The 25,002-nt window shown below is 42.9% G+C and overlaps 2 long non-coding RNA genes and 5 other non-coding genes across 11 annotated transcripts; 1 reads left to right on the forward strand and 6 right to left on the reverse strand.

Annotated features, from left to right (window-relative positions):
- Positions 1-381: 381 nt before the first annotated feature.
- LOC130520001 (U6 spliceosomal RNA) lies at positions 382-487 on the reverse strand. The gene has a single exon (XR_008948582.1). It is a non-coding gene; the product is annotated as a U6 spliceosomal RNA (small nuclear RNA).
- Positions 488-1,003: 516 nt separating this feature from the next.
- On the reverse strand, positions 1,004-1,109 carry LOC130520002 (U6 spliceosomal RNA). Its single transcript, XR_008948583.1, has one exon. It is a non-coding gene; the product is annotated as a U6 spliceosomal RNA (small nuclear RNA).
- Positions 1,110-1,631: 522 nt separating this feature from the next.
- On the reverse strand, positions 1,632-1,737 carry LOC130520008 (U6 spliceosomal RNA). The gene has a single exon (XR_008948589.1). It is a non-coding gene; the product is annotated as a U6 spliceosomal RNA (small nuclear RNA).
- Positions 1,738-2,259: 522 nt separating this feature from the next.
- On the reverse strand, positions 2,260-2,365 carry LOC130520003 (U6 spliceosomal RNA). The gene has a single exon (XR_008948584.1). It is a non-coding gene; the product is annotated as a U6 spliceosomal RNA (small nuclear RNA).
- A 526-nt stretch (positions 2,366-2,891) lies between these two features.
- On the reverse strand, positions 2,892-2,997 carry LOC130520004 (U6 spliceosomal RNA). Its single transcript, XR_008948585.1, has one exon. It is a non-coding gene; the product is annotated as a U6 spliceosomal RNA (small nuclear RNA).
- A 7,904-nt stretch (positions 2,998-10,901) lies between these two features.
- LOC130519971 (uncharacterized) lies at positions 10,902-17,335 on the reverse strand. 4 transcript variants are annotated; one of them, XR_008948553.1, is made up of 3 exons: positions 17,198-17,335; positions 16,430-16,921; positions 10,902-10,928 (listed from the first exon to the last, which is right to left on the reverse strand). It is a non-coding gene; the product is annotated as an uncharacterized LOC130519971 (long non-coding RNA). The 4 variants fall into 4 exon arrangements; XR_008948551.1 differs by lacking the exon at positions 10,902-10,928 and adding an exon at positions 11,057-14,295; XR_008948552.1 differs by lacking the exon at positions 10,902-10,928 and adding an exon at positions 15,051-16,071.
- Positions 17,336-19,062: 1,727 nt separating this feature from the next.
- On the forward strand, positions 19,063-24,005 carry LOC130519970 (uncharacterized). Of its 2 annotated transcripts, XR_008948549.1 has the most exons (12): positions 19,063-19,207; positions 20,373-20,409; positions 20,498-20,541; positions 20,625-20,718; positions 20,830-20,889; positions 21,266-21,470; positions 21,615-21,641; positions 22,357-22,526; positions 22,651-22,838; positions 22,965-23,118; positions 23,212-23,525; positions 23,599-24,005. It is a non-coding gene; the product is annotated as an uncharacterized LOC130519970 (long non-coding RNA). The 2 variants fall into 2 exon arrangements; XR_008948548.1 differs by having other exon boundaries at positions 19,064-19,207; positions 23,212-24,005.
- Positions 24,006-25,002: the final 997 nt, after the last annotated feature.

Raw genomic sequence — 25,002 nt, forward strand, 5'->3', positions numbered from 1 at the left:
ATTTAATAAAGCGTCAGATAGATTCACCTACAAAATTGGAATGTTATGACTAAGCATCACATAGATCCAGTACAAAAATTGGAATGTTCTTAGTGTCAGATGGATCCAGTGATAAAAATTGGAACGGTATAACATGTGTCAGATGGATCCAGTGACGAAAATTGGAACGGTATTATAGTGCCCATAGATCCAGTGTCGAAAATTGGAACGGTATGACAGTGCCCCATAGATCCAGTGACAAAGAAACAACAACATTATGACAGTGTCAGATATGCAGTGACAAAAATAGGAATATAATGACTAGTGACACATAGGTGGATTGACAAAAAATTGGAACAATACAAAGATTAATGTCGGAAGTATTATTTCACCAAATAATGAGAAAATGAAGAACGCTTCACGAATTTGCGTGTCATCCTTGCGCAGGGGCCATGCTAATCTTCTCTGTATCGTTCCAATTTTAGTATATGTGCTACCGAAGTAACACAATCACTGTCGACATCGACTCGGTATATGTCGGAAGACACTCCAACACCATTCTGGGTCATGGTTGGAACACTGAGCTGCCACAGTGGGTGGAGTCCTTTCAACAACCGTGTAAATTTTGGGTAAATACCCAAACACATTTAATAAAGCGTCAGATAGATTCACCTACAAAATTGGAATGTTATGACTAAGCATCACATAGATCCAGTGACAAAAATTGGAATGTTCTTAGTGTCAGATGGATCCAGTGATAAAAATTGGAACGGTATTATAGTGCCCATAGATCCAGTGTCGAAAATTGGAACGGTATTATAGTGCCCATAGATCCAGTGTCGAAAATTGGAAAGGTATGACAGTGCCCCATACATCCAGTGACAAAAAAACAACATTATGACAGTGTCAGATATATGCAGTGACAAAAATAGGAATATAATGACTAAGTGACACATAGGTGGATTGACAAAAATTGGAACAATACAAAGATGAATGTCGGAAGTATTATTTCACCAAATAATGAGAAAATGAAGAACGCTTCACGAATTTGCGTGTCATCCTTGCGCAGGGGCCATGCTAATCTTCTCTGTATCGTTCCAATTTTAGTATATGTGCTACCGAAGTAACACAATCACTGTCGACATCGACTCGGTATATGTCGGAAGAAACTCCAACACCATTCTGGGTCATGGTTGGAACACTGAGCTGCCACAGTGGGTGGAATCCTTTGAACAACCATGTAAGTTTTGGGTAAATACCCACACACATTTAATAAAGCGTCAGATAGATTCACCTACAAAATTGGAATGTTATGACTAAGCATCACATAGATCCAGTGACAAAAATTGGAATGTTCTTAGTGTCAGATGGATCCAGTGATAAAAATTGGAACGGTATAACATAGTGTCAGATGGATCCAGTGACGAAAATTGGAACGGTATTATAGTGCCCATAGATCCAGTGTCGAAAATTGGAACGGTATGACAGTGCCCCATAGATCCAGTGACAAAGAAACAAAAACATTATGACAGTGTCAGACATATGCAGTGACAAAAATAGGAATATAAAGACTAAATGACACATAGGTGGATTGACAAAAATTGGAACAATACAAAGATGAATGTCGGAAGTATTATTTCACCAAATAATGAGAAAATGAAGAACGCTTCACGAATTTGCGTGTCATCCTTGCAGGGGCCATGCTAATCTTCTCTGTATCGTTCCAATTTTAGTATATGTGCTACCGAAAAGTAACACATCACTGTCGACATCGACTCGGTATATGTCGGAAGACACTCCAACACCATTCTGGGTCATGGTTGGAACACTGAGCTGCCACAGTGGGTGGAATCCTTTGAACAACCGTGTAAAATTTGGGTAAATACCCACACACATTTAATAAAGCGTCAGATAGATTCACCTACAAAATTGGAATGTTATGACTAAGCATCGCATAGATCCAGTGACAAAAATTGGAATGTTCTTAGTGTCAGATGGATCCAGTGATAAAAATTGGAACGGTATAACATAGTGTCAGATGGATCCAGTGACGAAAATTGGAACGGTATTATAGTGCCCATAGATCCAGTGTCGAAAATTGGAATGGTATGACAGTGCCCCATAGATCCAGTGACAAAGAAACAAAAACATTATGACAGTGTCAGACATATGCAGTGACAAAAATAGGAATATAATGACTAAATGACACATAGGTGGATTGACAAAAAATTGGAACAATACAAAGATTAATGTCGGAAGTATTATTTCACCAAATAATGAGAAAATGAAGAACGCTTCACGAATTTGCGTGTCATCCTTGCGCAGGGGCCATGCTAATCTTCTCTGTATCGTTCCAATTTTAGTATATGTGCTACCGAAGTAACACAATCACTGTCGACATCGACTCGGTATATGTCGGAAGACACTCCAACACCATTCTGGGTCATGGTTGGAACACTGAGCTGCCACAGTGGGTGGAATCCTTTGAACAACCGTGTAAATGTTGGGTAAATACCCACAAACATTTAATAAAGCGTCAGATAGATTCACCTACAAAATTGGAATGTTATGACTAAGCATCACATAGATCCAGTGACAAAAATTGGAATGTTCTTAGTGTCAGATGGATCCAGTGATAAAAATTGGAACGGTATAACATAGTGTCAGATGGATCCAGTGACGAAAATTGGAACGGTATAATATAGTGTCAGATGGATCCAGTGTCGAAAATTGGAACGGTATGACAGTGCCCCAGACATCCAGTGACAAAAAAACAACAACATTATGACAGTGTCAGATATATGCAGTGACAAAAATAGGAATATAATGACTAAGTGACACATAGGTGGATTGACAAAAAATTGGAACAATACAAAGATGAATGTCGGAAGTATTATTTCACCAAATAATGAGAAAATGAAGAACGCTTCACGAATTTGCGTGTCATCCTTGCGCAGGGGCCATGCTAATCTTCTCTGTATCGTTCCAATTTTAGTATATGTGCTACCGAAGTAACACAATCACTGTCGACATCGACTCGGTATATGTCGGAAGACACTCCAACACCATTCTGGGTCATGGTTGGAACACTGAGCTGCCACAGTGGGTGGAATCCTGTGAACAACCGTGTAAATTTTGGGTAAATACCCACACACATTTAATAAAGCGTCAGATAGATTCACCTACAAAATTGGAATGTTATGATTAAGCATCACATAGATCCAGTGACAAAAATTGGAATGTTCTTAGTGTCAGATGGATCCAGTGATAAAAATTGGAACGGTATAATATAGTGTCAGATGGATCCAGTGACGAAAAGTGGAACGGTATTATAGTGCCCATAGATCCAGTGTCGAAAATTGGAAAGGTATGACAGTGCCCCATAGATCCAGTGACAAAAAAACAACAACATTATGACAGTGTCAGACATATGCAGTGACAAAAATAGGAATATAATGACTAAGTGACACATAGGTGGATTGACAAAAAATTGGAACAATACAAAGATTAATGTCGGAAGTATTATTTCACCAAATAACGCTTCACGAATTTGCGTGTCATCCTTTCGCTTTTTTGCCAGCTGGTAATGAATCGTCCGGGAAGATTTTGGAAGTATAAGTCAATCACTGCAGCTCCAGAATTTTCGGACGTTGACATGATTGGTGGCTTCCAAAATTTCCGTCGATATGATTGGTGATTCCAAAATTTCTGTCAATATGATTGGTGATTGCGCTTCACTGACCAATCCCATCGCTCCCACTGACCAATCACAGCGCTCAATTGTTGGATAACCGGCAGGTTGATCCAACTCTAGATCCACCTCCTCATTTTCGCAGCTTTAATTGCGCCCAACCACTGTTCATTCTTCTCTTAATAGAAAGCGGCAACTAAACAATATTGACATGGTGAGTGTTTTAGTGACGCATACGAAATGTCGGAAGGCACTCCAACTGATTATATATCATTCGGGATAACTAGCGTTGTTTTCGATGTTATCATGTCGTCGTTGTGTTTCGCGAGTTTTCGCTAGCCGCAAGTTCTAAATACTGATCGTCAAATCTTCACACACTCATGCAAATGCCCTCGGCGGGTTCAGGGCATGACCCCTAATGTCTGCTCATACGTTTATTTTGATGGCATGCATTTAAATAATGTCTGTCTATCATCAAAGGCAGCAGAAAAGAAGTCACACAAGGCGATAGGAGACGGAGAGTGGATGTCTCGCCTTTGTCAGTTTGCCAGCACTGGGGTCTGGCCTGCAAGTGAGGGCAACAGGCCAGCCCCCCGACAAAAAAAATTGTTTGATTTGTATAAAAAGGTATGTAGCTTATTAAATTATACTCTTAATACTGATAAAAATTGATCCCTATATTAATTCCAAGGATTTATAATTTTTAGGTTGAATAAATGTGATATAATGTAAATTTGTAATGACTAAAAAAGAAAAATCATTTAAGATGTATGAAAAACCTTTTAAGCAAATTACTGTTGTTTTCAGATTGAGAAGTGCCCAAAGATGTCCCATGGACAAAGATCCTTGTTCGGGGACATGATAAATTGCATCTGTGGGTTCCACGTACAGAAGGTAACAGTGCGTGCGTGAGTTTGTTTCAGTTTAGTTTATTTGTAAAGTTAATGCAATGAGTTAAGTGATGATGCTTCTGCTCCATCATGAAGTGAACGGCCAGCTGCAGCAGCTGTCCCTCAAGCTCCTGCCCCTGCCCCTGCTCCTGCTCCTTCTCCTGCTCCTGCCCCTGCCCTGCTGCAAAGCCCTACAGGCAGTGATGTCCGAAGGACCCCAGTGTTGACCCTGGCAATGGTATTTTGATAGTTATTCACATTTAAAAATTGACAATAATGGTTTGGCATTTTGTTTATTTTTAGTTTGACAATATATGATATCTTTTGCTTTATTTTGATTCAGTTCAACAAGTCAAAATTCGGAGGGAGACATGTTGCAGCTGCAACTCCATATTTAAGCATGGCGTGGAAATTTACAAAGGTATGTAGAATTTTAAATGGAATAGTAATATTTGCAGCTATAACAGAAGAAACCGAGATGGACTGCATTGCTTCACAGACCCAAGTCACTGCTGGCACAGGACAGGCCAGCACTGGCCAGACCGCACCTCCAGCCAGTATCGCTGCCCCAGTAAGTCATGACAAAAAACACTTCTCAAATACAACTCAAGCACACATAAACCTATAAAACAAATACAGAGAGAAATAATAGAGCAATCAAAGTGCAAATGTTGCTCTAATTGTGAAAAAGTACAGCAGGCTAATTGTTACGGAACAGTTAAGGAGGCCAGGACCCAGACGCAGAGTGCAAACAAAAGGTTCTTTATTAACAAAGTGTCCAAGGGGATCGAACAAAGTAACAACAAAACTCAGAGAAAGTAACAACTGAAAGAGCGAACGAAAAATCACCATCAAAATGGGAAAAATCGATGGGAAAGGAAACAACAGAAAGAAGTGACAAAGCACTAAACAAACTTACTGGGCAAAAGAAATAAACAACGCGAAGGGCTAATAATCACGGGGAACTGGAGCTTGATTCAAAAAACACAAACAAACAATCCAGCACAGGAGGCAAAGAGAGGGGAGTTTAAGTAGCTGCCGAAAGCAACGAGCTGCAGGTGTGTCAGCGGCTCAGCGCTCCCCAGGGATCGGCCCGCCCCTGGCAGTCGCTCCTGTAGGTGAAGGGAGGAGGGAAGAAACGAGTCACGTTCAAGAACCACAACACTAATATCTTAAACATCAGATTCAATGGCAATGTGATTATAGTGTAAATCAGATTGCCACAAATGTGAGTGTCGTCTTTTCCTTTTGTCTACAGACTCCACCAGCTCCTGTCCACAGTTCCCCGTCTTCTTCAAGAGTGTCTGCCACTGTGTCTGTAAGTAATACTAGATTAAATTTAATGTTGTGTAGAGCATGAGATGTGGTTATTAACAGTGTCAGCTGTATTGTCGTTTTGTTGATTTGGTTCTGTTCTGTCTTTTGTATAGACTGCTGCTTCCAGCCCTCTTGAGTCCACTCTTGGGACGCCAGCAGGAAATCAGCTGCCCCGTTTATGGTTAAATACCTTGCCGGTTGAAGACCATAAATGGATTTCTAAGCGGCTTTTCCGAACTGCACCCAAGGGAAAGCTGGCGCTTCAGGACCACCTGAAGCTCTGGTACTTCCCACCTCAGCCCAGTGAGGTGTATAATCAGGCTGCAGGTCCAGACCGCTTTTTTGCCCATCCACTTCTTGTCTGGATGCCATACAAGTTGTGGAAGGTGAAGGTGGTCTGTCCCAACCAGGGCTGTGGGCTGCACCAACTAACTGGTGCGGGCCTGCATAAGAGGGCACGATAGGTTCTGGATGTAGATCGGACCTACAACATGGTGGCAGAAACTTTAATCTGCAATAAATGTAAATCCTCCCATGTGTCATGGACAGCTGGACCTGGCACATCGGTCAGAATTTAGGGTCATCCTTACACGAAAGTGAGTATTTTCTTTCTCGCAATGTCTTACACACAAGTTTGTACAATATTCTTACTGATATGTTTTCTATCTATATCCAAGGTACGCTTGTGATATAAGGGTGATCCGATTTCTGCGGGAGAGAGGACTGGGCAACAGTCCGACTTGTCTCCTGAAGCAGCTGATGGAGAACCACACAGAGGAGTGGCTGAACCGAGTGGCACGGTAAACCGCGGAGTGTATGGCCTTCCGCCAGCGGCTAGGACTGTTGCCCACGGTCTTCCCTGAGCCTCCACAACCTGCTGTGGTGCCTAGGTGTAAGTGGCTGCTGTCAGTTTACAGCCAGGGCATCCTGACGAGGATGGAGGACATCCAGGCCTGGCTCACATCTGTTTACAGGTCCATTTTAAAGATGGATTCCACAAAAAAGATTACTGAAAATATTTCTAAAAATGTCTGCTGACATTATATATATTATTATATAATTGCAATTAGCACAGTGTCATTTTTCTCAATCATCATCATGGAGGTCCTATACATTTTATGTGTTTCAGATCACAAAGAAGTTGGCAGGGACAGCAAAGGGGACAGCACTCTGGCTGACTTCAGTTGGCAATGAGTATGGCCAGATACTCATGAGTGTGCTGACCGCTCAGGAGGGAGCAGGCCTGGACCTGATGGCTGCAGGTCTAATGAAAAGATTCCAGGAGGCTGGTGTGGATCCTCCTGCGCTCCTCTATGTTGATTGTGGATGCTGCACTGAGTTGGGAGAGACAAAGCTGAGGGCCAGATTCAGTGGATGGCCAGACCTTGCCATCAGGCTGGATATCTGGCACTTTATGCGCCGACTCGCTATGGGCTGCACAACCAATGCTCATCAGCTGTATCCGCTTTTTATGTCACGTCTATCGGAGTGCATATTTGAGTGGGATGCTGCTGATATAGCTCGGTTGTGTGAAGCTAAAGAGCAGCAGTTCAGGGCGCAGGGCTTGTCTGTCCCTACTGGCGACATCCACAAGCATCTGTCGAGGGAGGAGCTGACTCTGCATTGCCGGAGAAGGACACCTGGGGAGGAGACCACCGTCCAGCTGGTGGAGGAGCTGCTGCATACCTTGATGGGAAGCAGAGGCAATGACTCCCTTGGAGTTCCCCTGCTTGACAGCGAGAGGATGGAGCACATCTGGAGGGTCCAGAAGAAGCACGTAAAGTGCATCCAGGATCTGACAGGTGTTGCTCTGTACATCAAGACAGGGGAGCTGTCAAAGGGAGGAGTGATTCTCCCCATCTATAGATGTGCAAGGGGCTCGACATCTCTGGAGTCTTTTCATCTCCACCTGAACCGGTTCATTCCAGGTGTGTGTCTGACAGACTCGTGTGTTGTGTAATCCAAACCAATCCAATAACATTTTCATCATTTTAATTTTTTTTACCATGCATTTCCAGGTAGTGTAAATTTTCAAATTTACCTGTTGGAAGGGCTGCACAGGTGGAACTAGGACTGTGGTGCTGCAGCCCTCTCCTCTGGGTCATCTGCTCTCCGCAGTTACTCTGGTGACCTGCTTCACTGTGTAAACAGCAATTACCAGAGTCTGTTCAGCAGGAAGTTGGCACCGGATTTCTGCCCACCCTCCCATTACACCGGTAAGCACACGTGAGCTCATGAGTGATGTCACTAAATATTCAAATATTTTATTAATTTATGAATGAATCATTGTTATTTCAGGAGAGCTCATCGGGATGCAGCATCTCTTCAGGCAGACTGGCCAGGCACTGCAAGATATGCACCCGGATTCAGAGGAGACGGCTCAGCAAATCGAAGAGCATGATGTGGTGGACAGCGTGGAGGAAGATGAGGGTTTCTCTGACCTCCCGGAAGATCCAACAGTAGTCCTTGAGCCCTCTCTAGCTCCTACTGCCACTGTGACCACATCAGTTGTCTCATCCCCGGCACCCTGGACACCCACCATCACAGCTCCCAAGCCTTCCACACCGGTAGCTCCAAGCGCCACAGCACCCAGGTCATCAGTGGCTGCCAACCCATCTGCACTGCATACCAGCACTCCAGCTACTACATCTGTAGCTGCAGCTGAAGATGTGGTAGGTGACAGAAAGCTATTTAGAATGTACGAATATAGCTCTGTACAATTTTTAAAAACATTACGTTTATACAGTCACGTAACATATTGTCAATGTTCAGTGTCAGTGAAGGCTTTATATTCTTATCTAAAATGTTTAATCATTTGCACAGGTTGTTGATGACAAATACAAGCCTGGGTACCAGCACGTGGACAGCCTTGGCGAGTACCTGGTGGAGCTTCGGGAGCAGACAGCCCTCTTTTTAAACCGGCAGCAGACCGACACCATCATCTCCCTGTGGCAGAACCTGCAGGACTACGACAAACAGCAGGTGGTTTATGCTGCACGGCACCAGGGCAGACTGTTGAGCGGCCGATTTAAAACACCAAAGAAGCCCTCAACAACCCCTGGTGTGGAGAGCACTACTCGCTGTACGCTGGGGGCAAGTAGCGTTCCTGCTCAGTGGCCTGACTGCTGCCGGCTGGTTGAGAACATTTTCATGCGGTTGTGCAACCTGCATCCAAGCCCCTTGAAACGTGGCAGGAAGACTGATTCGAGGTGGTCTTTAATTCTTAGGGACTACCATCGAATCAGACAGCTTGTCACTGGCAATGCGCTTGTGATGCAGGATACAGACATTCAACTGGTTGAGGTGAACCAGAACACCCTCATCCAGTGGCACAACCGGAGGCAAAAAGGACTGGAGCTCTCCGTGAGGCTGCAGGGCACTGTCCTGCCTACAGCCCTCCCAGTGTCCGCACAGCCTCTTCAGGAGGCAAGAGTGCTCCCTGCGGAGCCCATGCAAGCACGGGAGGAGCTCCAGTACCAGCTGCCTCACAGTATGGCAGGCCAGGCACAGCAAAGAGCAAAAACGAAGCTCTTTGCTATAGCCCCAGCACCAGCACCTTTTGTGGTACCTCAGCTTTCACCAGCTGGGGTGCTTCAATGGGTACCGTGACCTTTATGCAGGGTCGTCCCCTCGTCACCCCAGGTTCTGCCACTCTTCCCCAGCTTCCATCAGCAAAGAGGGCAAAGAGGCCGTATAAGCGTACGGTCAGCGGAAATAAGTGCAAAAAATGTGGGGATTTCCGCAGCGCTGAAACCGGCCACAGCCAGTACCAGGGCAAAGTGTTCTGTCCAAATACAGAACACTTGTCAAAGGAGCAGTGGCTGGAAGAAGCAAAAAAAAAAAACATCAAAATAATTTGTAAATAGTCGTATGGGAATAATTTTTGTTGTAAATAGTTAAATATTTTTATATAAGAGTTGTTTTTCTGTTAATATATATTGGTTTGTTAATTTTTTTTTACCAAAGTATTTCTATTTTCCCATTTTCTGACAGTATGCTGATGTTTCCAAGGTCACCGGTTCAAATCCCTCCCGCGGTCATCCAAAAAACTAAAACAAATATTAAAAATACTTATTTCTCATCAGACAGCAAGGAATATATAAATATGGGCACAAAGGCCCCCTTTCTCTCTTTTCTTTTTCCTTCTCCCCCTTTCCTCTCTTCTTCCTCATCAATTTTGGACTATTGTTCCCCAGCTTGGCTCTTAGGCTCTGACTGGTTGGCCACCCTGGGTCTCGTGAATTGGTAGTGAACTGGAAGATCACCAGGTGTGAAGGCTTATCACCCCAGAGCTGGTGACTGAGCCAGGGTGTAAACCCAATCTTGCTAAAAGGCACCCCACGCAATCCTGTTAATGGAGAGAGTGGTTGGAGATGGATTGTAGTTTCCATTAAATTGATACAAAATAACTGGTTTAAGAATCTTCAGGATTATTTTAGGTGACCTGTTTACATTTGTTACGACTTGGCTCAAAGTTGTAACAAATAGAGGGAATCAGCACACAGAAAGATCAAATCATCTAAATATTTTATTGAGAAACCCAAACCAAAATGATGAGACGGCCATGCGGTATGGTGGCAGCAGACCAGCCAGAGAGAGAGACAAAGGAGAACCGCCCCTTTTATGCCCTCTGGCTCCTCACCAGTGTGAGAAGAATTATTGTTGTTATCGTTTCAATGCTATAGTAAGTATAGTAAGTAGATTTAGAATGTTTAATCAAAAGGAATGTATGAGTGTTTGAACCAAGTATTGAAGCTGTTAGGTACCCAGCACTGAGAGGTACCATGTTCAAGGACACGAGGAAGTCGGAGAAGGAATCATGAGGTCAGATTGACATAAATGTTGTGTGCACCAAATAAAAGAGGAGAGCGAGCAGCAGACGGACGGAGTTGAGAGAGGAAGCTTGAACTGCTCGTCAGCTCTCCCTTGCAAGGCCTCCTGTTGTTTGTGTGGTTGATCTGAGTCTAGTGAACGAACAGCGCGGGTGACCAAACATCACCCTCACACCAGCTCGCAGGTGAAACCAGTCTCACTGACGACCCACCCAGTCTCTGGGTAAACAAAACAAAACACATGGGCGGGCCGTCACACATTGTTATACTTTTTTTTTTTTCCCCTTTTGAGAAACTGTTAGGTTCGAACGACCTAAAACATGAGACAAACAAATGAGGCAAAGACAGCAGCTTTAAGTTTTACTTGCAGCAAGGAGGACGGAGAGATGTGCTCAGTTACAGATCTCCAACACGTCCTGAGGCACATCTTCCACCATCCTTTTATTGAGATTAGGAGGTCCCTAGTTACACAGAATTCAAATGTGCCTAAAGGGAGGGGGAAACACAAGATAGCAGGTCCCATACAAAGCAAAAGACTGTAAATCATAATGGTGAGATTATACGTAGGTCTTTACTGATTTGATTAGCTTGGCTCGCACACAGCATGTTCTTCCATATCAGACAGATAAAAGAACACCTCCTGCGTCATGCTCTGCAGCTCTGTCTCCAGTCAATGTCACTTCCTTACAGCAGCTGCATTTCTGTCGTCCTTGATCAGAGAGGTATGAGCTCACACATCAAGCATCACGAACATTAAGCATTAACAAATAAGAAACATTAAGTAATGAGAAACAATATAACAAGAATAAAGAATATAACAAGGTAAAAGCAAATAGATAACTTTATTATAATGATTCTAATAGAAACATAGAATCAAATAATTTGTAGAAGGAGCTAACTTCTAAACAGTTGTTTTACCTCTTACATGGAGTCAAAGGTAGTTGATCTATAATCAAAAATGCAAACTGCCACTCTGGATTACCGTAATTTCTGGACTATAAGACGCTTTTTTCTACACTTTAAACACTGCGGCTTATTGTACGGTGCGGTTTATTTATGGATTTTTTTCTAACGGCCACCAGGGGCGCTCGAGCAGAAAAGGTAAGAATAAGACAGGTGGAATATACAGTGGGGCAAAAAAGTATTTAGTCAGTCACCAATTGTGCAAGTTCTCCCACTTAAAAAGATTAGAGAGGCCTGTAATTTTCATCATAGGTATAGCTCAACTATGAGAGAGAAAATGGGAAAGAATCCAGGAAATCACATTGTAGGATTTTTAATGAATTAATTGGTAAATTCCTCAGTAAAATAAGTATTTGGTCACCTACAAACAAGCAAGATTTCTGGCTCTCACAGACCTGTAACTTCTTTAAGAGGCTCCTCTGTCCTCCACTCGTTACCTGTATTAATGGCACCTGTTTGTTTAACACTATGGCCAAGACCAAAGAGCTGTCAAAGGACACCAGAAACAAAATTGTAGACCTGCACCAGGCTGGGAAGACTGAATCTGCAATAGGTAAGCAGCTTGGCGTGAAGAAATCAACTGTGGGAGCAATTATTAGAAAATGGAAGACATACAAGACCACTGATAATCTCCCTCGATCTGGGGCTCCACGCAAGATCTCACCCCGTGGGGTCAAAATGATCACAAGAACGGTGAGCCCAGAACCACACGGGGGGACCTAGTGAATGACCTGCAGAGAGCTGGGACCAAAGTAACAAAGGCTACCATCAGTAACACACTATGCTGCCAGGGACTCAAATCCTGCAGTGCCAGACGTGTCCCCCTGCTTAAGCCAGTACATGTCCAGGCCCGTCTGAAGTTTGCTAGAGAGCATTCGGATGATCCAGAAGAGGACTGGGAGAATGTCATATGGTCAGATGAAACCAAAATAGAACTTTTTGGTAAAAACTCAAATTGTTGTGTTTGGAGGAGAAAGAATGCTGAGTTGCATCCAAAGAACACCATACCTACTGTGAAGCATGGGGGTGGAAACATCATGCTTTGGGGCTGTTTTTCTGCAAAGGGACCAGGACGACTGATCCGTGTAAAGGAAAGAATGAATGGGGCCATGTATCGTGAGATTTTGACTGAAAACCTCCTTCCATCAGCAAGGGCATTGAAGATGAAACATGGCTGGGTCTTTCAGCATGACAATGATCCCAAACACACTGCCCTGGCAACGAAGGAGTGGCTTCGCAAGAAGCATTTCAAGGTCCTGGAGTGGCCTAGCCAGTCTCCAGATCTCAACCCCATAGAAAATCTTTGGGAATTGAAAGTCCGTGTTGCCCAGCGACAGCCCCAAAACATCACTGCTCTGGAGATCTGCGAGGAGGAATGGGCCAAAATACCAGCAACAGTGTGTGAAAGCCTTGTGAAGACTTACAGAAAACGTTTGACCCCTGTCATTGCCAACAAAGGGTATATAACAAAGTATTGAGATGAACTTTTGTTATTGACCAAATACTTATTTTCCACCATAATTTGCAAATAAATTCTTTTTAAAAAAAAAAAATCAGACAATGATTTTCTGGATTTTTTCTCATTTTGTCTCTTATAGTTGAAGTGTACCTATGATGAAAATTACAGGCCTCTCTCATCTTTAAGTGGGAGAACTTTTGGTACAAATTTGGCACAATTGGTGACTGACTAAATACTTTTTTGCCCCACTGTATGTGTTGAGGAAGACGCAAGTTTAATGTAACTTTGCGCTTTGTGCCTGAATAAAATTAACAGACCCTCATCATGGAAAATGCAAGAAGAAATTCATATAATGCAGCTTTCAAGTTAAAAGCAATCGAGCTGGCCGATAAAGGAGGAAACAGAGCTGCTGCACGTAAACTTGACATAAATGAATCGGTGGTGAGACGCTGGAAACGGCAGTGGGAAGCACTGGAGCAATGTAAAAAGATGAAAAAAGCTTTCAGAGGTAATAAAAGCAGGTGGCATGAACTGAAAAACATTCTTGAGGACTGGGTGAGCACACAGAGAGCAGATGGCCGAGGTGTTTCTACAGTGCAGATCAGACTGAAAGCAAAAACAATCGCCACCGAAAAGAAAATTCAGGATTTCAAAGGAGGTGTCTTAGATTTATGAAACGGAAAGGTCTGTCCATCAGGACACGGACAACTCTGTGTCAGCAACTCCCTCCCGAATACGAGGAACAAGTCGCACCTGTGTTTCGGGCTGCACTGCATCTGGACTGAAGCTTCCACAAATGGTAATTTTTAAGCGGATTACTATGCCAAAAGAAAACCTCCCGAAAGACATTGTCGTGAAAGTTAACACGAAAGGGTGGACGGTAGCGAGCCTAATGAAAGAATGGTTGACTCAGGAGCTCAGGAGTGAATTTGCCTCAGGATGAGTGACACTGATAGCGACAACGAAAGAGAGACAGTGTGTGGCAAAGAATATCTGACGCTATTCCAATCCGACACTGAGGAGGAAGACTTCCATGGTTTCAGTGCACAGGAGGAAGATGAAGACAGCGCTCAGTGACTTTTACCAGTATGTTTTTTTTTTTTTAAACCAGCCGTTAGTGCTGTGCTACCGTATTGCTGCTGTGTTACTGCCGTGTCACAGGCACTGTTTGGAAAGAAAAGGTATATTATTAAAACTTTGAAAACTCTTTCTGTGTACCGTCTTTCTTTGTAAATATCTCATGTTTCAATGTGGGCACATGCAGCTTATAGACAGGTGCGGCTTATGTATGTACAAAATAGTTTTTCCTTTAAAAATGTACTGGATGCGGCTTATAATCAGGTGCGCTCTATAGTCCGGAAATTACGGTACTTCGGTCATGGGTTTAACTTAAATCAGCTGAGGTGTTTCTGCTTCAGGTTTCAGGCCTTTTAACACCGCTGATCGCAAGTCTTCCTACGGTGTGATTGACTGTGACACCAACAGGAGAGAGCTGATAGTAAAGACAGGAGGGGTCAACAACAAGGCATCACGGAAGACTTACACCTTTGACATGGTGAGCACCAAATCAACACGTTTTCATTGTATCGCACATGGGTTAATCATTGATGTTTCAATTAGCCATAGAAAAATCCCAACTGATTCAGTGAGGAAGGGAACATAAGGTTTTAACAGATTTCTGTTTTCGTGGTGATGGTCAGGCCTCATATCATATGTAGGTCATATATACTGCTTTAACTTGGCTGTTTGGTCCTGCTGCCAAACAGATTGATGTGTACCGGAGTGTTGTCTCTCCTATCCTGGATGAAGTCATTAAGTCAGTGGTTCCCAAACTTTTTTTCCCCTCAAGCCCCCTTTTGATGATATAAGAACATTGTAAGCCCCCCACCCCTCACTGCACCTGATCCCACCCACCCCAAATCAATCGCACCTCCTTTGTTTTGATTAAATAATACATTAAGATGTTTTCTTTCTAAAATATGTACATATCACTTCACATTTCAATTTTACAGTTTTTATTGTTTGTTATGCTGTAAAATAGCAATACTAACAAATTTTCAACTCAATTTGAAAATATAATTATATACAGAGCTCACATCATAGCAGTAGAGAGCCTCCATCCTGATGGGACTAAACTGGGACTCTTCTTCCTCACTGAGTTCCCTACTCTCCACCATGTTGAACAGCAGTGAGGAATTTAAACTGAATTCACCTTTTCAGACCAGATTTGATCCAGAACACTGGAATGCATCCAGAATAACAAACAGTTTTAACCAGAATTTGGCATCTCAGTTAAAATTAATATTTGTTTCTGAAATTGAATTCTAGTATTCATCCAGCATTCAGACAAGTAAATTTAACTTCATATTTTAACATTTTAATTTAGGAACAGTGCAACACCAACAAATTTCAAACAAATGAAAACCAAATCTGCATCAACATCATTCGTGCTACAAATCAAATCCGGTGTGGGCGCATTACCGTCACCAGCTAGACTGGAGTGTATAGCAGGAAATTCTTTGACGTCCCCCCTGCAGTTTCACTGCCCCCCCCCCCAGTTGGGAACCACTGCATTAAGGGATGCAACTGTACTGTTTTTGTGTGAGTTCAGCTGCTGTTATGATTCTTAGAAAATAACATTTTCATTTTTAACTCCTGTTTTTGATCCTGAAGAGTAACTTTGCCCATTTTTTTTTTAATAAACATACTGCAGTTACGGTCAGACAGGAACTGGAAAGACATTCACAATGGAGGCAGAGCGGAGTCCCAATGAACAGTTCACCTGGGACGAGGTGGGTTGTTTGGGTTTCAGCTGTACCTGTGGTTGGTGATTTTTTTTCTCTCTTCCAGGACCCTCTGGCTGGGATCATACCAAGAAGGCTGCACCAGATCTTTGAGAAGCTCTCTAAAAACGGCACCGAGTTCTCGGTCAAGGTATCGCTGTTGGAGATTTACAATGAGGAGCTATTTGACCTTCTCAGCCCCAGTGATGATGTCAGCAAGCGGCTTCAGCCCTTTGACGACCCCAAAAACAAGGTAAGCATGGGTCCAAAGAGTATAATAGCCTCTGTTTGGGTTGCCTTGTGTTTTATTCTCCTAGATGATTTTTGTAACCTGTAGAAGTTACATTAATCTTCCACTAGGTATTACCATGTGACTCTAGAGGAGGTGACGGTTCACAATAAAGATGAAGTATATCAGATCTTAGAGAGGAGCAGCCAACAGGAAAACCGCCTCCACCCTCATGAATGCCTACTCCAGGTGGAAGGATGCATCAGAAACCACACATGTTGCTCACCAATGATTTCCTGTAACATGTTGAATTTTGTGTGCAGTCGCTCCCACTCGGTCTTCTCTGTCAATATCCACATGAAGGAGATCACTCTGGAGGGAGAAGAGCTGGTGAAAAATGGAAAACTCAATCTGGTAATGAAACTTCCAAGAAAAACCACTGGATGTTATCGGGACATGCAGCTGTTCACACTTATTTCCTCACATTTACTTTCGTTCTCAACAACCATCAAATCAGAGCTCACATCTTTGGTACTACATTTCAACTCCGTTTGCAGATAGTAAATCATTTTGTTCCTTCCCTCCAGGTGGATCTCGCTGGAAGTGAGGACATCGGGTGTTCAGGTGCGGTAGACAAGTGTGCTCGTGAAGCAGGAAACGTCAACCAATCATTGCTGACATTGGGCCGAGTCATCACTGCTTTAGTAGAGAAGAGGTCTCACATCCCCTACAGGTGCAGTCATCTTCATCCATGCACACCTTCATCAGACACATCTGTCTATGATAAGATAAGATAAACTTTATTGATCCCACATCGGGGAAATTCACGTACTGTAACAAGCTGCCACTCGTGCAGCGCCATCTTAGTAATACACTGTCTTGTGTTGTTCGTTCAGTCAGAATACGTCGTTCAGCCACACCGCAATTTGCATAAAAACCCGCCTCGGAGGGCGACTTTCAGCATGGACGGAGCATAAATCGACGCGCAGAACCGAGCGCCAAAAGAATCGAATCCGAAAGGAATTTATAAATAAATACGACATATTTCACCTACCTCGTAACTCTGCTCTTCGGGGTTTCTTCGTCAAACCAACAGCTGCTTCACTCCGGCGTCGTGGTTTTAAAAACGAAACGCACTTAGACTGTCGACGGGAGCGTAAAATTCGTGGCACTGACAATGGCGACACCCCAGTGAGCCGCCAGCCTGTCAGCCACTCCCACCTCATCAGGCCAACTCCACTCACCTGTCAGCTCAGCTGCATCTCATCCCAACTATCATAGCATATAAGCCTCTCCTGCACTCTACTCCTTGCCAGTTTGTTTCTTCAGCTTCGATGCAAGAATTTCCAGCGTTATTTTCCTGCCTGACTTCGTTCTGCCTGCCTCGCCTGTTCCCCGGAAAACCTACCTGCTTCCTGTCTCCGACCACGCACTCTGCCTCCGTGTAGTGGTGGGCAAGTGAAGCCTCATGAAGCACAGAGGCTTTCCTAATAATTGTGTCGAAAAAGATTCAAAGCTTCAAGACTTCAGTGATGGTGACATCTGGTGGACAACTGAAGCCATAGCAACCTCTAAAGAGCACGACTGAAGCACCGGCACTGTTTCAATTCCATGACACCAATAAAAGTTCATTGTGTGGTCATCCAGGTGTTTTGTTTATTCATACCAAATAATGATTATATTGTCATTACAATGAAATATGCACTCTCCCCCTTACTCTAAAACACATTCAAGATTAACCCAAAGCATAAATGCAAATTAGAGATCCTTCCTACTTTGCACAGAAAAAAAAAGAAATTATTTTTTCTTTCTGTGCGTCCCGGTACCAAGGCCCGGGGGTTGGGGGTCACTGCCCTACAGGACACCCTGGCAGCACTGGGCAGCTCCTTCAGTGAGCGGCTGCTCCACCCTCGCTGTGTGAAAGAGAGGTATCGCAGATCTTTCCTGCCGGCTGCTGTCAGACTGCACAACAAACATAACGCCCGCTAGCACAGACGGAATATTATATATTCTGATATGTATATTGTATTCACCCTCTGTACTATGTATCCATTTACCTGGATCATTGTATATACACATCCTCTTTGTATATTCCCAATTTTATTCTATTTTATTTTTCTCTGCGTGCTCTTGCTGTTGTTGTGCTGTAAATTTCCCCGTGTGGGACAAATAAAAGACCTGAATCTGAATCTGAATGTGAACTTTGACCTGGGCATTTGGGAGACAATGCAGAACAAGGACTGTACCAGCATCCAATGGGACTGGAAGAAGAAGACGAGGTCATCCAAGCAGAAGGACTGGATTAGCATCACTAATTTGCATATGTGTTTCTATAAAAGACTGGGTCAAGGGATAGTTAGGTTGTCAGACTTCATTCCCTGGCAATTGACTCTGTTATTGTAGGGTTATGAACTGGCCTGGAGCTCTGTAATATTTGTATCTTGAATTGGTTCTATTAGCTAAATACAGTTTGAAATTGGCATTTTTCTTCTTGAAGTCTTCATTCAAAGAACACATGGATTAGCAGTGACACGTGAGGTATTGCGATCCAACAATTATTAAAGAAGATATGGATTGTGATAATGTGTTGACTCATTAGATGTGCCTCCTAGGCACAAAAAGTGGAATCCAGCACAGAAAAAGCTCACAGATTGATTTAAAAACAAAAAAAAAAAAAAATCATTTCGTAGCTATAATCCTCGACTAATTCGCAATCGTCGGTGTGAGGACGTTAAATTAACCAGCGCCCCGTAAAACGAGCTCAAGCGCCGACTGGTCCGCTCAAATCTCCTATTAACTCAATGCAGAGCAGCGGGGGGAAACGGCTCAGAACTGACAAAAGCTCCATAGAATTGGACGGCGTTAAGCAGTCCAAACGGCTTTTGGAAACGGGTGGTTCTGCTCGCGAATCTGTGTGTGGGGGGGAGGGGTGGAGCAGCTCACAGCCAGTGGGTGTCACACTAATTGGGAAAATTACACTATTTCAAATGGGAGCTTTGGAATTTCCCATTGTACGTGAATCCACCGCCATTTCAATTGCTACAGTCCCACCCTTGCGCTTCACGTAAGTACGCGTCTCCTACATCCGCTGCTCGTTTCAATTACTTTCACAACTGCTAAATGAACTAATTCGAGCTAAAGCTTCACAATCACACTATTCCGTGTCTCAGTGTAAAGAATTGACCGCTTCTGTATTATTTTCAGGATAATGCTCTTGTGGTCCACGTTGCTAATATCTGGTAATGCTGCCGTGATTGACATTAACGCCGTCTGACATCAATAGCGTTTTATTTTAACATTGTTACCATTGTCCTGGTTAAGTTGCTAGTTGCGGAGGCAAAGTAACCTAAACCATTGTCACCATAAGATCTGCACGTGACTCCAAATGGCTAATGCTAATAATCGGTGTACTGACCACAACATTGTATAGGTTAAAATTTGATGGTCAAGTCTGTTAAAAACATAAAGATGTCCAATATAGTAAAAAATAAATAAATAAATGTTGAGTTTGGGGCACGGTAGCGGAGCAGCGCACCTGTGTAAATGGGAGCGTGGTTTTGCCATCTACTGGGCGGAGTTGGCATTGCACCTTCAGGCGCTTTGACGGCACTCACCCAAAACACCGCGGTTTGATGACGCACAACGGTAGCGAAGCATCGTAGTTCCAGCTGCTGAGCTAGAAAGCGTTCCAGCCTTGGAGACCATTTGTCTGTAAGTCTGTTCTATACAGAAGTTGTAGCTGTACTGTAGATTCTGTAGCGTTAGTTTAGTTATTCTTTGCGTTGTTAGTCCGTGGTAATTAGCGAGTGATGCTAGCTAACATATTAGCATGTGGAGCTGTGTCGTGAGTTATATATAGATCGTCTTAGTGTGTTTGGTGTACGTGAGTTTTTTATGCTGTTCTATTTTCTGTATTGTTTCAGTTTTATAAAAAATATTACTCAATGGATAAAAGGAAGAAACAACACAGTTGAGCCTTGTTGTGGTTCTTTCAAACTCCATACTGTTAGCTGACTGCCTAGCCTCGCCCGAGAGAGAGAGAACGCGTCGTGAGGGCAATATAATCGGTATTCGCACGTGGCTGCTAATATTGGCTCATTTGAAAATTGATCACATTTCTGTAATTAATCTGTCGATATCTCTGCATATGATTTCATTTACGTGGTTGGTTTATGCACAATTTGAGTCCTGACAAGTTTGTGAATGCCTTAAAATGTGCTTCTCTGCAGATATAAAACGATTTCAGAGATTTTGCAGCTCTTGATGGTAAGTAACCTGGAATAAAGGCCAGTAGAATCTGGGACCTATTACTGTTTGAACATTAATTTTATGCTGACGCATATGCTTTATGCAGATTTCCAGCTCCTGATGATGTCGCTGGTCACTCGCTGGAGCAAGGTCGGTATCTCTGTAGCTTTATTCATGGTTAAACACATTGTCCAAGGTGTAGCTGTTTTCAATCATTGATTGGTGGTGTCCAGGTGTTTGTCATCGGCTTCCCTCCGCGCCTGAGTGCTGACGCCACCCTGCAGAACCTGCTCCAACAGGACTACCATCGCGTCTCAGCACAGATGGGTGAAAATATTTTACATTGCTGTTATAAAGAACTTCTTGTCTCTTGTGTCCATACACACAAACACACAATTTGATTGTGCCTTTCTGATCTTTGACCTTTTGTAATTTCAGGGATCCCCTACTTCTCTGTTGCGGAGCACTTTCCTCTGCACCCCTGAGAATTATGGGCCAGTATGTATTTAAAAAATAATAATTTCTACGTTCGCACTTTAATGTGACATTAAAGTCAATGACATTGATACATGAAGTTGTGGAACAAAGACTCCTTAGAAAATAATGGAAGATGTGCGTAATGCTCCAGTAACTGAGTCAGCAACCTTCATAATGCTACAGCTTATCATGCTAACCCTACATTGGGCAGAGATCTCTCTGCATGCTGTTCTTGCATGTGCTCTGACTGACTTATTAAACTCTTAAAAGCAGCATTCTGACTTTGTGTTAAGTAACTGAAGAAAATCCTCGACAGTGTTTAATCTGATTTACAAAAAAAACCATTTGCAGGTGTGTCAGCAACAGGTGAATCATGTTTTTCTTCTTTCTCTTACAGATTTATTTGCCAGTGGCAGAGGTGAAGGACACCAACATCGAGCTCAACCCTGTTTGGTTCAGCGCTGACATCCTTGCTGCTGTGGAGGCTATCTCTCCTTCACACCTGCCTTCCCCTGTCTTGGTGTCTCCTGCTGAAGGGACAGAGGGGCGCTGTTCTACATTTGTTTGGAGAACATTAAACCGTTATGCAATCATTTAAAAAGGTAAAGTTTTTTAGGTTATGTCAGGTTGACAAGTGAGGATTCAGTTCACATTTACTGCTCCAAAACTGTCTGTTATGTTTTACAACTTTACTAATAAATTGTTACAATTACCAACATATTAACCAAATTGAATTTTCATTTCAGAAATGATGCCATCAACAATTTATAAAGGTAAGACTTCAAGCTGTATTTATGTTTAACCTGTCTTAATATTGTACTGCACATGTTGAGTTTTGTAGGTTTTATTGGCATCATAGATCAGGTCCCAATTCCAGCACTTGTATGGTATTTGTAAATAAGATCTCAGTACCGTATTGGCCCGAATATAAGACGACCCTGATTATAAGAAGACCCCCTCTTTTTCAAGACTCAAGTTTGAAAAAAGACTTTTTGAACACCAAATTTAATTTTTATACAGAAAATAATTACAGTACATCTGAAACAAATGATTATATCTTCGACCCACTTTTCTCCAGATTGTCGCTACATTTCTCTATTTTCTGTTATCTCTTCTCTTCTTTTCTTTCTTAACGCTATTTTTTACTTTTCTTCGTGCTACCGCTATTTTTATTTTTCTTCTTCGTGACAGGGGTTCGCTTTGGCCTGGGACGTTAAGTTCAGCATTCGCTTTAAATATATCTGGCGCCATCTAGCGTTGTGAATGGGTATAATGTCTAGACACCGAATGTAAGACGACCCCCACTTTTTCAGTCTTATTTCAACGCAAAAAACACCGTCTTATATTCGGGCCAATACGGTATATAGATCCCAGGATTGGACGGCCCCATCTTGCCGTTATTACAAGGACACAGATAACGCTTCAGTTGTGTTTGATGTTTTCATGTTGACTAAATGGTTTCCCTCTGTGGTGATTGTCTCTTTACAGTAAGTGCTGGTGATGTTATACACAGCAAGAAGTCTGGGTTTGTTGTGCAGGAGATTATAGGTGAAGGAGCATTTGGTCAAGTAGCCAGGTGCCAAAACATCAATACAAAAGTGCCTGTGGAGGTCAAGTTCATCAAGGATGCCAAGGACTTCAGAAGTGGCCAAAGACAAGTAAGGAAAAATAATTTAGCTCTGGAAATCTTTCTCTCTGAAAATGACCATAGCCACTTCCTTGAAAACAATTGTTCTCTAGCCCATATTTTGGTCTCTTAACAGTCATGTTTATCCTTCACAGAAAATGATATTTGAACGCATCCATTCCAGTCTCTGTGAATCAAGCACACTTTGTGAAGCTTTTGGACCATTTTCAACACAACAGTCAGCTGTGTCTGGTGTATGAGATGCTGAGCCTTGACTTCTTTAATGCTCGTAAATCAAGAAAAGGCAAACCACTGTGTCTAAAATTCAAACAATTGCAAACAGGTAAACTATTATTTAGCAAACATTTCTGTGATAATATTCTATAACTTGAATAAATTGATCACAGAGCATCCTAGTTTTAATTTTAAAAAGTTTTAATTTTCTTCCAACTGTTTATGGCTCTATCAGACCTCATGAAACTTGGAATCCTGCACACCAACTTAAAACCAGACATCATGTTAGTGCACCAAAGAGAATTAAAAATTAAACTAATTGACTTTGGACTGGCACTTCTGACCCATGAGGCCAAGACAGGGACCATCATGCAGGCATCTGGACTGAGGTTATTTGTCCTGCAGTAATAGTATTATTAAGTTATCTCTTTTCTTTTATGTTTTACATATAACTTTTTTTAAATTTTGACTTGTGTTTTTAGGGCTCCAGAAATTATGCTCGGTCTCCCTTTCTCTTATCCACTTGATATTTGGGGAGTCGGCCAAATCCTTGTTTTTATACAACCCTCAAACCATCTGCAATTACTCATCATATCAAAATGCAAGTATACTTGACAAAAATATCTATAGGCAATGAGAGCATGTCCTCTTAACAACTGTGAATGTTTGGTTTACAGATGAGACACATGATAGACCTACTGGGTAGGCCTCCAGACTACATATTAAATGCTGGGAGATACACCAGCAGTATTTTGTAAAGGTGGCAAACAATTCTGTTTATTCATGGCGATTAAAGGTGAGCACATGTTCTGCACACTTTGGTACTGCTCTTATCCACCACTGCTAACTGTTGCAAATCTGCTTCGTAGGTTCGGACCGTGAAATGACCAGAGAGTCGGTGATCTTCAGTAAAAAGTTTATTGAACACAATTGTGGGCCTTTTTACAATAGGAGGGAAACATTCTCCATCTGCCAACAGGTAAAAAGCGCACTGGGCCTTCTTGGGAGTTGGTTTATGTCACAGCTGCGGGCAATCATGCTCGTGAGCCGCTTCGCCCCGCACACCTGTTGTGCATCAGGACTCTAATGAATGCGCATCTTAATCCCGGAGGCACACCTGCTCTGTGCCAGATCGTTATTCGTTCCCGATGACTTTCCAGCGTATTGCTGTGTGCCTGCCTGCCCAGTTCTGACCTTGCCTGTTCCTGACCATTCTGTTCTGCTTGCTCCCCGGTGAATCTTGTCTGTTTCCGACAATAAAGCGGTGTTCAACCAATCTCATGTGTTGCATTTGGGTTCTCATCTGGTGCCTGACAGGTTTATATATTCAGCAGAAAAGTTGGCAACAGTAGTCAGATGATCGTCTGATTTACGGATGACGCCATTTTATATGATTACGTTCTGGGTAATTTCCAGTACCTCATGAGCCAGTCACAAGGTGGCACCAGGAAGTGTGATTAAATGCCTGCACGTACGCACATTCTTAAACACATGCAAAAGTCAGTTCTAAAAAGTCATTACATAAATATATTGCTCACTCATGGTATTTCCTGTGTGTGTAGTTCCATCTAAAATCTTGTTCTATCCCCAGCTAAAATCCAGGGAGGGCAAGAAAACTGTTGATATAATGTATGTGCATTAATTGTTTTTGTTCTTTCAGACACCAATGGAAAATCAAGATGCTGACTTAATGAAAGTCCTGTGGTGGGATCAGTCATCTTTTATGGGATAGTCTGCTGGTCCAGCAGCATCAGGGACAGGAAGAGGATGGACAGACTGGTAAGGAGGGCCAGCTCTGTCCTTCGATGTCCCCTGGACTCGGTGGAGGTGGTGGGGAAACGGGAGGATGGTGGCTAAGCTGTCATCCATGCTGAACATGTCCCACCCCCTCCAGGACACCCTGACAGCACTGGGCAGCGCCCTCAGTGAGCGGCTGCTCCACCCTCGCTGTATGTACTATGTACAGGTATACAAGGGCCAATTATCCATTTTTCTTGGATTATTGTGTGTATATATACATCCTTTTGTATATTTTCTATAATCTCAAATTTTATTTTATTTTTCTCTGCATGCTTTTGCTGCTGTAAATTTTCCCGTGTGGGACTAGTAAAGGAAATCTGAATCTGAGCCAGTATCCTGATCAGCTGTGCTGGTGATGCACAGGGACAGAATAACAGCAGTCAGAGGGAGGAAGAGCCTGAAGAGGAGGAGGATTGTGGAGCAAGAACCACCAAAAGCACTGGTTTGCAAAAGCTCTTTGTGTGGGATTCTCT

Source organism: Takifugu flavidus, unplaced genomic scaffold (assembly GCF_003711565.1).
Source record: "Takifugu flavidus isolate HTHZ2018 unplaced genomic scaffold, ASM371156v2 ctg261, whole genome shotgun sequence".
NCBI classification, from domain to species: Eukaryota; Metazoa; Chordata; class Actinopteri; order Tetraodontiformes; family Tetraodontidae; genus Takifugu; species Takifugu flavidus.